Source organism: Panthera pardus, unplaced genomic scaffold (assembly GCF_024362965.1).
Source record: "Panthera pardus isolate Hobbes unplaced genomic scaffold, ASM2436296v1 HiC_scaffold_27, whole genome shotgun sequence".
In the NCBI taxonomy this organism is placed as follows: domain Eukaryota; kingdom Metazoa; phylum Chordata; class Mammalia; order Carnivora; family Felidae; genus Panthera; species Panthera pardus.
The window spans coordinates 2,565,995-2,580,661 of NW_026526843.1; positions in this window are offsets into that span (position 1 = coordinate 2,565,995).

A 14,667-nucleotide genomic window follows, 5' to 3' on the forward strand; every position below is an offset into this window, starting at 1 on the left:
CCAAGTGTGTGACCAGAGAGTTGAGGCTGGGGAGGAGAGGGGAAAGGGGGGGGGGGGGGGCTGGGCCGCACCGCCCTCCTCCCTCCCGCTCCTCCTTTCTCTCGTGGTCCCCACCGGCCTCCCTCTCAGGCTCTTTGTCTGTCGGTCGGTCTGTCTGTCAGCTTTCTCTAGCGCTGGCTCTCCGGAGCGCTCTCTCTCGCTCTTGCTCTCTCGCTCTCTCTCCTCGGTTCACGTGACCGCCTGTTCTCAACGGCTCCGATCACCTCTTCCTGAGGCTGCACCTTTCGGTTGGTAACAGGAGACACTCGGGTGTTGGGGGCAGGATGGGTTTCCTTCCTCCGCTTTTTCCTCCTCGCCTTCTCCGGCAGCTCCGGCCGCTCCTCTTGGCTCGGCCTCTGGCCCTCCACCCCTCCACCCCTCCAGCCTCTCCCAGCCCCCACAGTGCTCGCTCCCTCTCCTCTCCCCCCCCCCCCCCTGCGCGGGGCCTCCCTCCTCCCCCACTGCCAGCCCTCTTTGGGAGGGGGCTTCGGCGCGGGGGACAGACAAAAGGGCCCAGACGGACTTGGGGGCACCCTACTGCAGCTCCCCACCACGTGGCCCCCTCCCTCCGGGGACGGGTGCATCTCCCCCTTCCCCTCTCCAACCAGAGGTCGGGGAGTTCGTACCCCCCCCCCAAGCCCGCCCCGCACCATCCTTTCCAGGCCTGGAAAGGCGCCTTTCCAGGCACCAATCTCTCGGCCGCGGGTGCTGAGCCTCCGGGCGCCTCGGATACCAAGGAATGCGCCGGTCGCGGATTGGGGGGACGCTCAAAGAACGGAGGCAGCTCTCTCGGTTCCCAGGCTGGGGAACGGGCAGCCTGAGCGGGGAGACTCGGGCCTCGCCGTTGGCAGGTTCCTGGCCTGTGAGGATGCTGAGGTCTCCCAATCTAAGGGAGCTTGAGTTTCATGGGAGAGACAAACTCTTCGCAGTATAAACTCAATAAAAAAGGACGAATCTAAAAGTGTGACAAAAATGCCATGAAAGAGCAGGGCTGGACCGTCATCTCCGTGAACTTCTGGCGAACTACATCGTGTTTCCCTGCCCATCTTGCTCAGCATTTAGCACTTAGCACTTAGCCCAGCACTGTTGCTCCCCATCCTACCAACCCCCACTACCAAAATTTGGATTTAAAAGCGAACCCTCTCTCATCCCACACCAGGATAAAAATTTAAACAAAGGCCATTTAAGATGGAAGTTATCTAGTAAATCAGACAAAACATTTTCAAAGCTGTCTCACTGTAAATGCACACTTAGCTAGCGACTTGAGCCATGGTACTAGCCTGGCCCTAAATACCATGAGTGTGCATTTTAGACCCTCTGGAGGGATAGTTGCCCTGAGCCCCCCAGTTGACCACTTAAAACCAGTTTAGTCAATAAAACTAAATCCCCTTGGGGATATTGCCTGTGGGCAGAGCCCCACTTGCTGCACTTTAGGCATATCCCAAGTCAATCCCAATAACAAATTACCCAAATGCTGGGAGAGGATGGGTGCCAGAAGGAATTCTATCTTTCCAGGATTTTAGGGACAGACTTGAGCTGAGAAATGCCCCAGGCTTGATTGGTACCAAGCAGAATGGTACTTGCTTGCAATAAAACCTACTAAGAATGGTCACCACAGCTACAATTTATTGAGCACTTACAAAGTGCCAAGTACATGGTAGGCATCATATTTAATCCCAATAACAGTCTCATGTGGTAGACACTATAATTATCCCAGTTTAACAGATAAGGAAACTATGGCTCAGAGAAGGTAACTTGAAGAGATCACACACTTGGTTAGTGGCAGAGTTGGGTTTGGAATCCAGGTCTGGCCAATGCTCAAGTCGAGGCCCTTAACCACTAGACTGTCCCACCTCTTTCCCAGAAGGAGTGATTCTCAAACTCTCCCAAAAGGGACAAGGGCAATTAGTGGCCAGGGCACAATCTCACTGAAATTCACTATTTGCCAAAATGCAGGTCAACAGGGGCCCAAAGTCATCCTGCTGGCATTGTAAATGCCACAGCCTCCCAAATACAAGTCTATATCCTAGATTCCTATCAGGGAATCCCAAGGACCTGTCCTATCTGCCCATCCCCACAGAAATCCTCCCACTTCCGGTTTCTGTCTTTCCTGGGTAGTGGTGAGATTTGCAGAATGCCAGGCTAAGAGTGATCTTCTTGGAGGCAGTGTTATGCAGGGTGGGGGTGGGCTCGATAATGGACTCCCACTGCCCTACCCCCAGTCCTCCCTGGAGGGAGGACAAATAGGCCCATTGATTCGAAACTCTCCCAGAGGGCATTAGAGTAATGACTCTGGACTGTGTGATGCCTACACCCCCGTTGACCTCCTGGCTGACCCCTGCCCTGGGAGGTTCCAAAGGCCACAAATCTCTGTTGCTTGTGGGCCATGTGGTTTGTGGCTGTTTGTAGTTTGGGAAGGGAGGGGGAAATGACAGGGGTAGGGGACACTGCTTCTCACTGTGCTGGGCTTCCCAAGAGAACTAGCAAGGGGCGGGCAGGGCCCCTTCCAAACCCTGCCAAGACACACTGCAACTACTGATACGGCTCCATCATTTATTTTTGAAAGCAGCAGGGCTCTTGGCTCATTTGCATAAATGTTTGCACTGCCTGCTATATTTTGGTTCAGGAGAAGGGCACCAGGGCACAGAACATCACATACATAACAGCTTTGTAACTGAGCCGCTTGAGCCTGCCCTGGCTAGGTGAGCTAACCAGCCAGCCCAGGATGGCCCTTCACCTTCTGTGCCCACTTTTGAAAGCCCCTCTAACTGCAGAATCCAGCACCAGTGGTATGTAGCAATAGAAAGATCTTGCCCCAAAGGGGTATTTCTAAGCCAGGTGTCTAACTAAGTGGATGGGTGGATAAGGAAAATTTTGACTGGAAAAGGGCCAGAGTCTGGACTCCTGATTTTTATTATTCAGTAAACACACACACACACACACACACACACACACACACACACACACACCTTATTGAGTGTCTCCTATGTGCCAGGCACTTTACTAGGCACTGAGATAACATGTATTAAGACACTGTCTCCATCATTGACGTACTCATAGTCTAGCATGGGTGACAAATATAAACAGCCTGGTTTGGTGTGCCATCAGAGGGAGGATAAGAGAAGACTGCTAAGGTAGCACTCAGCTAGCAGTGGGAAGGGAGTCTGCAGGGACTTGGTGGGGGGTGTGAGTGCTTAATCAGAGTTTTAAGCATCAACCCCACCACCAACCACCACCACCATCTCCAAGCTGTGTTTTAACCTCTATTACTAACTCCATATGTGAGCTCAGCAAATGTTTAAGCTCTCTGGGCTGCCTCGGTTTCTTCATCTTCAAAATGGGAGCGATAATGCGAAGCCAGCCCCTGTGTGTCCTGTGTGCCCTGCTATCCACCTTGCTTGGTTCTATATCAAACATCGACCCCAGAGTGAGGACATAACTGTTTCCTCAAGACGCATGCAAACTTGTGGCAGAGCCGGGAAGAGTGGGGAATATTGAGAGGTGGTGGGAATGGGAGATGCGGTTGCGTAAAGGGGATGAGGCCCCGATGGAAGATGCGGGTACAGGTGGGGGTTGACCTTCTATTCTGAGGTAACCATCTTTATTTATCCAACCGTCTTTCCACACCCGCTCCTCTCCCCGCCGTCTTGAAGTGGGAACAGCACTGGGGGAGGCAACCGGGCTGTTGGGGAGAAGGCACCTCAGGAATCGGAGTCAGGTGTCACCTGCTCGCACCCCCCCCCCCCCGCCCCATGTAGTCGATCTTGAGGAAGGAGGCACTGAGGGACCCGTTGTCCGTCCCGATCTCCACCCCTCAGTGATTGGGATCGCCTTAGTTTCTCTCTGGAGTCGAGCATTTGCCCGCACTTTTTTTTTTTTTTTTTTTTTAAATCCTCAACGTGGCCCACCTTTGCGGTGGAGGTCACCAGTTTCTTTAAGTTTTCTCCCCGCTGAGTAAAGAAGGGCTTCCTTCTAACTCATCCTAAAAGACCCCCTTAGAGCTTCAGGAGGGCGCGAGAGCTTGGGGCCGGCCGGGGCCGCGCCGGCCGCGCTGCCCCTCCAGGACTTCCTGCACTCCGCGCCGCGAGGTCGGTTAGAACTTCGGCCTCCGACGAAGGCAACTCCGCTTCCCTTGAAAATGCAGAAACTCTCGGCCCACACCCCCGCCCCTCGGGCCGCCTCCTCCCTCTTCCCCCGCCGCCCCCGCCCCGGCGAAGGCTCCGCCCCGAGCCCTCGGCGTGGGGGCCTCCCTGCCACCTGCCCGCTGCCCATCCCACATGCAAAGCGTGACCGCCGGGGAAGGAAGCCGAGCGCGCGCCCACACTGGCCCTGCGCCGCCGCGGCGACAGCGAACAGCTCTCGCCTACTCCGTCCGTCTGCGCTTACCCAGCATGCACTTCCAGGCCCCGAGCTATCTCGGAGCTGCAGCCCCGGGGTCAGAGCGGCCGGAAGAAACAGGAAGTTTGGGACGGTCCTAGTCGTGGGGCCGGGAGTCCTAAACGGCAGGCCCTTAACTCCGCGCAGCCTCTCCCTTCCCTCGCCCCTCCCTCTGGCGCACTTCCCTGGGGTCCGTTTCGGGGGCTGGCCTGAACTCCAAAAATCCAGATGTGTTTGGGGGTCATTCAAGGCACACTCCCAGGGTTCCCTTCGCTGTAGCATCTCCGGGCTTTATGGATCCAGGGGTGGGACGGGAGGGAGTGCTCCCGCCCTGGTGGGGTGGTAGGCCCCGAGGGTGGTTCGCCTTCTGCCCGTGGAGAGGGAGAAAGACGCTAGATTGGGTAGAGGTGGAGGTCTGGAGGTTAGACACCCCCCCCCCCCCCGCCCCCGGCCATCTCTTGGGCAGGTAGGGCAGAGGGAGAACCTGGTGCCCAGCCCGGGGTTATTGTCTCCCCTGCCTCTGCTAGAACTGCCCTCCGCTCTAATCTGCCCTCCACACTGACTAAGGCTACCCCATTATCCTCAGCAACCCTCTCATTATCGGGCACTGCTGTTCACCAGGGGCGCCCGGCAAGGGAGAGCGAGTGGGTAATGCAGCCCCTGCCTGGGGCAGAAAACGCAAAGGGCATGCCCTGCAGAAGGTGATCTCCTTCCTTTCTCCCCTTTGGCCAGGTAGGAAGGACTGAATTCTCAGTTCTCTTGGCCTCCCTCTTGCTGTCCATCCCCACCCCAACAGGAGCTAAACCCGTGCCACAGGCAACCTCAGCTAGCCCAATCAAGCCTCTCTTGGCCTATAGCTGATATGGGTATAGGTCAGGGTGGATTCCAGTGGGCCATGTGGATCTTAGTATGTCAGGTTGTGAAGACATGTTCCTAGATTTCCTGAGAGAAAGGGGTAGAGAACAGGCTGAATATTTTGGAACTAGGAAGGTGAAGGGGAAAGCTCACAAGCTGTGGAGCGTGCAACTGTCCCAGACAGTTTTACCCCCAGGCAGAATTAATTGGTCTTTCTTCTACTCTCCCACAGCACAGTACGATTCATACCTCTATTATCACATTGCATTGTAATTACTTGTTTACATGTTTCTCCCCTTGCTAGATGGTGAGCTCCTGGAGGGCAGAAACTATGCCTTATTTATCTCTGCAGCTCCCTGCACAGATCCTAGCTCACAAAAGGGCTGTTGAATAAATGAACTAGAAATGGAAGAGATTCAATTAGATGACCTCCAGGATCTCGTTCAGCTCTAATATTCTGTGATGCAATTTAAACATGCACCCATAGATGCACTTGCACATGTGTAAACACACACACAGAGCAAGCAGACAAACACCATCATACCACAGTCCCAGTGTCAGTGTAAGACCACTCCTTGGAAAGCGAACAGATGTTACATGATGCCAAGTAACTGGCCTTTTGGAAATTGAATCACCAAACCTAAACATCTGAAGTGTCGACAGCCAGCGTCACAACTGGTTTGGCTGATTTTTTTTTTCACTGACCTGACTTTTTAGGCGGCCACAACCCTGCGAGTAGAAACAGTGAACACTCGGGCTGAGAGGGCCCTCCAAGATGCTCTGGTACAACGCTCTTCATTTTACAGATGAGAAGGTCCAATGTCACACAGGAGCAAAAATGTCAGTCCTGCATTCTCGCCACTTAGAGCATGCACATGTATGACACATGTTTGTATGCAGACAACTGCCTGGATCTGCACAAGTGGCTGCTGACATGCATAGACGTGGGTGCATATGCCACGAAACTATACCCGGGCACACCCTCCCCCAACATTCACCTAGCAAATGCGGATGGCCCCACCCCCATGAAGCTGCCGGTCTGGGAAGGGAGGGCAGGGGTCACCCTGGGCCTGGGCAGCCCTTGCCAGAGCAGGAAAGGATGGAGAAGCCTATAGGTTTGCAGCTGTCATTTAACGTGCTCAACTCGCCCAGCTCCCCTCGGCTCTCCTCCGTCTGCAGAGGGCGAGGAGAGGAGACATTCCGGGCTCATTCCAGCGAGCCGTGTGCACGCTGCAGGCGTGGTATGTGAGTAAGCGGCTCGCTTCCAGCTGCTGCCTTACACTTCGAGGGCTGACAGGCAACCCCCTCCCCCCAAACAAAACTCGTTACCCACCGCTGGCCTCTCTTCACATGGGCATGATTAAGGCAACTGGGACCGTTCAAGCTCTTCTCAAAAGGAGAGAAATTATGGCTTTTTCTCCACCTCGCCTGGCCGCCTTTCCCTAGGGACTCTCCTCTCAGACCCACCTCTAACTAGAAGCCGAGGCAGACTTAACCCCCCACCTGCCTCTGGTAGCCTCATTACAGCATGCTACTTTAACACTCTCCTGGAGAGTTTGCACCCTAATCATTGGTGCCTACTCGTTTTTCACCCATCAGGGTCCTGCCTCCCACCTCCACCCCACTTAACAAGAGCATCATCCCTCCCTTGCCTTCATAGAGTGTTTCATAGCTTTCAAAGCGCTCTCCCATATGTGTCTTACTTTACCTTTACCACAACCTTGTAAGTCAAGTATTAGTAGCTTCATTTTACACACCAGGAGACTGAAGCTCAGAGAAGATAAACAAGCTGCCCAAGGTCACACAGCTAATACCACAATCTCCATCTTTGACTACAGAGTGCACGCTTTGACTCGCCCAGTTGATGTCTGACTCGCCAAAGGGAGGGAGCCACCTGTCTGCTTCTTTTGTACCTCCATTCTACCTGCTGGAGGACTGGCTCTGTACACAATGGGCACTCCAAGACCTGGGTACACAGACCAATGATACAAACAGCAAATCTTGGGATCTCCAGGAAGGGAGAGGCATTTACAAATTCTGGTGTTGTGTACCACCAGAGTCTTTTCAGCAGCTCCCACCCCTAATGTCTTCTCTCCGTCCTAACTTGCTCAGAGACAGCGGTGCCAAGCCAAAAGAGGAGATCGTCCCTATGGGTGTAGACCCCAACTCTCCCCTCCCCCTCTTCTTTGGGGCTTGAGAGTGTTCAGATCTCATGAATAAAGCTAATATTGGAATTAGTCATATAACAGTCGGAGAGGGACTGTTCTCTGGATCCTCCTTTGCAGCGACGCACTGTGCCAATAGAATGCCCTGAGGCCCCGGCCCTTTCGGGCTGGTTGGCTCGAACTGAAGGCACCCCCCTTCCTTTATGAGTCTCAGCTGATTTCCCTTGAGAGCCGCCCTGCTCCGCACCCCCCCCCCCGCCCCCCCACCAATCGGACTCCCTCACTGTACCTGGGCCCCGCCCCTACTGTCCTCAAGGGGCGTGGCCGGCCCTAGGGCAAGCTGGGGCAGGAAGTGGTTGCAATTACATACTCCCGACCCCGCACTGGCTGCCACTGCCTGAGCGACAGTGCTAATTCGACTTGCCCCAAATGTCAGTGTAAGGGCTGGAAGAGGGCTCAGCCAGGGGCTCCTGGGCTGGAATGAAGCTCCTTTCCTGATGCAAAGAGGTTTCCAAGGCTGGACAAAGCTGGAAGATTCAACTGTCTGCCGGTCACAACCAGGGATACAGGGAGGAGGGGGTCGTGGGTCTTCATCCCCAGCCCAGCATGGCAGCCACTCAGCACCACCATCCCCTTTTAACCTGGCCACTAGCTAAAAGCAGCTTTTCCCTGCTGTTTGCCTCCCCTCAGCCCCTGCTCAAGATTGCCAGGACAGACAGCCCTGACCCCTCCTACCAAAGAGGACAGGCTTTGATCTACTGCTGCAAACCACCAGAACACAGTGGCTTTATACCCGCTATTACTCCTGAGTTTCTCAGGCACTCTCATCTGGGGCCAGCACTGGGCCAGGTGGAGGGTGTGACTGGTGTGGCCATTGCTATGGACGAAGTACCTAGTAGAAAAAGGGATAGGGGAGTTTGAGAATGTTAGGCTGGGGTGGCTTGAGAATCTCTGGGGTGGCCTTTCACGGAAAGCATCTTCAGCTCAGAAAATTGGGGCTACACTAGAGGAATGGGGTAGATGGGGGCTCAGCGAATAGGCTGGAGGAATGAAGAGTATGTGGAGGTACAGAGGGTAATGGGGATGAGTGAAGTAGTTAGGTTAAAAAAAAAAAAAAGGCCTACAGACCCAGTGGATACGACCCAGTGGGCTCCTCTTGCCCTTCACTAGGATCTTCTCCCGCAAGCACCAGGTTCCTTTGGTATGTCTGCACTCTGCAAAGCCTGTACTTAGCAGTTGCCTCCCCTGCTTCAAAGCCCCATTTCACATCGTACTAAAAGCTCCACTCCTTTCCTTATTCTATTAAAACTCCCCCCTTCTGCAGGGCCTGCCCAATCTGCTGAGGTGGGTTCGTGCTCACTTTGGGGTTGCCCAAAGAGGAAAGTCTTCTCTCCCCAGGGCACCAATTCTGGCAGAAGTCAAAGGCTTGGGGGGCTACTGATCGGTAGCCCTTTTCCCTGGGTTTCCAGGTTCTCAGGAGTCGGGGAAGCTGAGTCATAGGCAACTTCAGGCTCCACAGACAGCACAGCAAGAGAAAGAGGGAAGAGAAAAAGAAAAAAGGTGCAAAAAACAAACCAGGGGCAGGACTCTTAGCCCTGCCTTTGTCTAGTTTCACTCACAGCTGGTGATCACAATCAGAAGATGGTCTTTGGATATGAGATGATGACAGGACATAGGATCAAATCAAGGAATAGGGATGGAAGTGTTTTGTAAACTATTAAGTTTTATACAGATGTGATTACCATTATTATTACTATGGGATATACCATTATTATTACTATGTATTACAAATTTTTATTTTTCTCTCGTGGATCTGGTTTATTCAATACTCTCCTTAATTGAGGTATGTGACACAGACCGGTTAACCTGGGAGCTTTTGAGGCCCTGAGTAAAGCATCATGTGTGTGTGTGTGTGTGTGTGTGTGTGTGTGTGTGAGAGAGAGAGAGAGAGAGAGAGAGAGAGAGAGAAAGGGAAATGGACAGGAGTGATTAGGTGGAACCCCTTCCCTCAACATTTGTCCTCTGGCTATAATGAACAAGAAGAGACTGGAAGGGGAGTCCTCATGAATCATATGGCCAGAGAGGTCTAGGAGACAAGTCTTGTTTGTTTCTGTACCCTCAATACTCAGAACAAGCGGGGGGTGGGGAAGGAGCTCAAGCATCCAACATCTGCTCATCTAATGACTGATGGAAGGAAATGAGGGAGGGGTGATCCAAACCTTCTGCCTCCTTTGCTGCCACGACAGTGCCAACCACGTGCAAATGCATCTCAGCTTCTTTCAGCCTCAGGAGTCCCATCCCACCAGCCGTGTCCCCTAAGCGCTGGTAAATCCTTGCAAGTCTGTAGCAGCAAGTCACTGTACCCCTGATGTCTCTGCCATAACAACAGAGTGTTGTGGGCTGGTGTTCAGAGACCCAGCACACAGCCAAGGCCACTCGCACCACATGTGTCATTGCTATTTTGCTTCTTCACGAGGCCTCCCAGACTCTTGCAAAGCCTCAGGACTATTCTGAACATCAATCAACAAACAGATGGGGTCGTGGATGGGGAGGCACTTTGTGACCTGCAAAGCCCCACATGAATGTAAGGGATTATTGCACTGTATTGCAAAAAGAACATTCTGATTCTCTGCTGGTTGTGGTTATTTGGAGTCTGGCAAACAGAGTTTGCTGCGTTACAAAAAGTGTATATTGGGGGCGGGGGTATCTGCACATGTTCGTGTTCAGTGATAAGACTCATAGGTAGAAAGCTACCTGGCCAAATGGCACAAAGGGTCATTTAGATCATGTGAAGCCAGTATGGCTAAGTTAATAAGAATTTTCTGGCTCTCTATCTTTTTCAATATGCTTTTATATAGGTGTTCTCATCAGATTCTCCCTACAACACTATGCCACTGTTAAGTTCCTCTGACTTGAGTTCAGTAGAATAAAGCACACAGTGAGCTCAGAGAAATCTACTTTTGAGACTTGCAGGCTCTGAGAACTTTGCCTGAGAGAAATTTTCAGGCAGAGAAAAACACGGTCTGTGTAGGTTCTGGCAGGCCGCTCCAGACACATGCCAATCTCACTCCATTCTCTGTCCCCACACACAGCAGCTCTACAATGCCTCCATAATGACCTCCAGACCAACAAGAAGGTTCTCTTTCAGTCATTCACTCAACAAACATGTTTTGAGTGCTTTCTCATCTGTGCCAGGCCTTCTGCTAGGCCATGAGGCTACAAAAATGAAGAAGCCTTCATCTCTCACCATTCCTCTCTCACCTCTCTAGCAACATGTTTTGTGGAATCTTTTTCCCTTCAAGGTTCTCCTTGATGTTCATTTTATTCTGCCGAGAGAAATCAGGGCTAATGGTTTTGAATCTAGTCTGGTTGTTTAATCTCTGATGGGGTAATGAAGGACCCCTTTAGAGGGGGAGGTGCTGAGGACATCAAATGAGGCTCTCAGACATGGAGCAAAGGTGTCACAAACTCCAGAAAAGACACGAACCTAATCGCACCCCCCCCCCCCACACACACACTCAAAAAGTCAGGAGAAAAATCCTGCAATCAGTGTTGTGTGGGAATAACATTCTTACCTCAGGTTCTGTCAGAGCAGATGCTTTGGATCTAGAAGGCCTCCCTGGCAAGTCCAATTTATGCTGTCACTTTGCAGGGGGCAGCTAAAGGGTTGTCTGTTTTTTTAATGTTTGTTTTTGAGAGAGAGACAGAGAGACAGAGTGGGGGAGGGGCAGAGAGGAGAGGGAGACACAGAATCGGAAGCAGGCTCCAGGCTCTGAGCTGTCAGCACAGAGCCCTACGCGGCGGAGCTCGAACCCACAAACCGTGAGATCATGACCTGAGCCGAAGTCGGACGCTCAACCGGCTGAGCCACCCAGGTGCTCTGCTACAGGGCTGTCTTACTTGTCCTCGGTATATGGCCTGGCCCTGTGTATCCTTGCTGGGAAAACCCTGGTTAGTTAACTAGTACATTGAAGTAGAATGACTTCCTGGATTTTGGAATTTTCTAGTTTACTGAAAGGTTAAGCTCCAGCTCCTTTCTTATTTAGCTTGTTGGTGTGGAAAAACTTTCTAACATGCATGAGCCCGCTTTCTAGATTGTCAGTAGAGTCCTCTGAGCAACTTGATGGAATCTCTCTGCTGACTGGGGCACCTTGCAAGGATTTATCATCAATGGATCCTAAACCAGGGTCTCCAAACCCATAAAAGCCTGGGGGAGAGTCTATGAATTATGTCTGTATTTCATAAAGTTAAGTGAAACATACATCACAAAGCTGCAGAGGTTAACTACAACATGAAGTGTTTTTGGCTTTAGCTGGAATTGAATGACTTCAGTATGACTATCTCGGGCTGATCAGAAGTTCTGGCAAAGTTTTATTTGTATCTGATACATTTTTACTTTTTAAAGTTTATTAATTTAAGTAATCTCTACACCTAACATGGGGCTAGAACTCATGATCCTGAGATCAAGAGTTGTATGCCCTTCCGACTGAGCCAGCCAGGCACCCCATATCTGATATATTTTCAAATGACAAATTATTACTTGAAAATACATCTTGTTTAAGCAGATAAGTGTTTTGAACACAGAGGGTTAAGAGCACCAACTCTGGAACCAGACTGCCTGGATTCAGATACTAACTTCAAAAATTATTAGCTAAGAATGTATAAACAAATTGTGGTATATCCATATGATGGAATATTATTCAGCCATAAAAAGGAATGAACTACTGATACATGTTTTAATGTGGATGAACTTCAAAAACATTATGTCGGGGTGCCTGGCTGACTCAAGGAAGTACAGCATGCGACTCTTGTTCTCAGGGTTATGAGCTGAAGCTCTGTGTTGGGTGTGGAGCCTGCTTAAAAACAAACAAACAAACAAACAAACAAACAAAAACATTGTGCTAAGTGAAAGAAGCCAGAAACAAAAAGCCACAGATCATATGATTTCACTTAAATGAAATATCTGGAATAGGTGAATCCATAGAAACAGAAAGCAGATAGGAATTTTCTCTGGCAAGAGGCTGGGTAGGGAGGAAAGGGGGGCAGCTGCTTAACAGGTATGGAGTTTCATTTTGGGGTGATGAAAATGTTTTAGAACCAGGTAGAGGTGGTGTTTGCACCCAGCTTTGAATGTACTAAATGAGAGTGAAATTTACACTTTAAAATGCTTAATTTATATTACCTGAACCTGACCTCAATTAAAAAAACTTAGTTACTGGGCAACTTTGGGCAAGTCACTGAACCTCTCTGTACCTCAATTTCTTCATCTGTGAAAGGGGAAAATAATAGTAATTACCTTATGATATTGTTATGAGTATTACATGAGTTACTATTTGTAAAATCCTCAGAACAATGTCTGGTACATTCTAAGCAATGTATAACTATGTTTAATGGGGTCCATGAGGGGAAAGAAATAATAAAACCCTTGGTAGCAAAAAGTTTGGGGATCTCTGGTGAAGATGAAAATGGAAAAGTGCTCAATGTATTTCAAGGTGTAGCCCAAGAGCCCTCTAGTTTCTAATTCTCAGTAGACATTGTTAGAAATTCAGAGTATGAGGCACCACCCCAGACCTATTCAGTAAGACCCTGGGTGGGAGGGTGCTTTGAAATTTGAATTTTAAACAAGCTCCCCCCAGTGATTCTTATGTACATTAAACTTTGAGAAAATTTGGTGTGAGAGGTTAGGCTGAATGGGTATGGACAGTGGAACACTGTTCCCTGGATTTTTTAAAAATCTGAATCCCATGTCTCTACTTATTTTTAAATCATCTTGTGACTTTCTTCCCAAGATGGACAATTCTTCCCCCTAGAGCCCCTTGCACTTTAATGAGCAAGAACAGACACACAAGGATACATATAAACACACAATAACAATGTATCTTTACCAAGTTATCTATAGCAGCAAAACTATGTTGGAATTGCTATGCTGGGCTGTGTGGAGGACACAGTAAAATGTGGCCCTTGCCTTCCAGATGCTGACAAGTTCTAAGAGACAAGATGGCTCCTCAAAAGGCTGGGGCATCATGTGAGTGGTGGGTCTGAGAAGTGGTGAGTATGTGGGGACTGGGGGGTTGGGAAACTGAATGCTGGGCAGTACTTGAGGGGACTCATGCCCCCACTGAACACCTACTGTCAATCAATCCCAAAGTCTTCATGGAGTGCTGTCTGCTTTAACACTGCCAGGCATTGTGGGAGATGCTGCTTTCTATGGCAAAGCGCCTGCCCTCAGATGGGGAGGTACTAAGTCACAGAGCACAGAAAATCACTAAGTGCTAAGCAGTACTTACCTGCGGGGCCAAGAATTCACAGGCAAAGCATTCAGGGAAAGCTTTGTGGAGCAGGACTTGAAGGCTTTAGCAGGTGGAACAGGACTCAGGTGTAAGCTCATGGAGAAGAGGGAGCATAGGGATGTGTAAATTAGGTAGGGCATCTCAGTCCCATTCCAACATCTTTAAGCCTACACAGAGCTACCACCACAGCCAGAGGATGCGAAATTGGGTGAGCACCCACTGAATGTGGGCCACTGAACTGGGCACCATTCTCAATACTCTTTAGCCTCTTTGGGGGAAGAGATAACAGTTTTGCTTAAAGGTCTTGCTAAATTTTATTCTTTTCCCCTTGCCAAAAATACACCTTTCTTTTCATTATGTTTGAGTTGTGCTTTTATTCCCATGCTTGAATTAAGCAGGTGCTCCCAAGTTATGAACTCTAAAAACTCCTCACGCTTAAAAAAAAAAAAAAAAAAAAAAAACCCCAAAAACCAGCAATGGGGCACCTGGGTGGTTCAGTGGGTTAGGGTCATGATCTCACAGTTTGTGGGTTCTAGCTCTGCGTTGGGCTCTGTGCTGACAGCTCGGAACCTGGAGCCTGCTTCGGATTCTGTGTCTCCCTCTGTCTCTCTCTCTGCCCCTCCCCTGCTTGTGCTCTGTCTCTCTCTCTCTCAAAAATAAATAAACATTAAAAAAAAAACCCATCAACTACTATGGGGCATCTACTAGGTGCCAGGCACTGTTCTAAGTGCTTAACATACAAGAACTCCATTGATGTTTGTAACATTTTCAGGAAGTATTTATTAGTCTCCATTTTACAAATGAGAAAAGTGAGGCTCAGACAAAAATCAAGGATCTAAGTTGATATCGCTAGTAAGTGAAGGAGCCAGGATTGAAACCATGTCTGTATAACTTTAGAGACAGTGTATGTATATCCACTAAGCGGGAAGAGAAAGACTAAA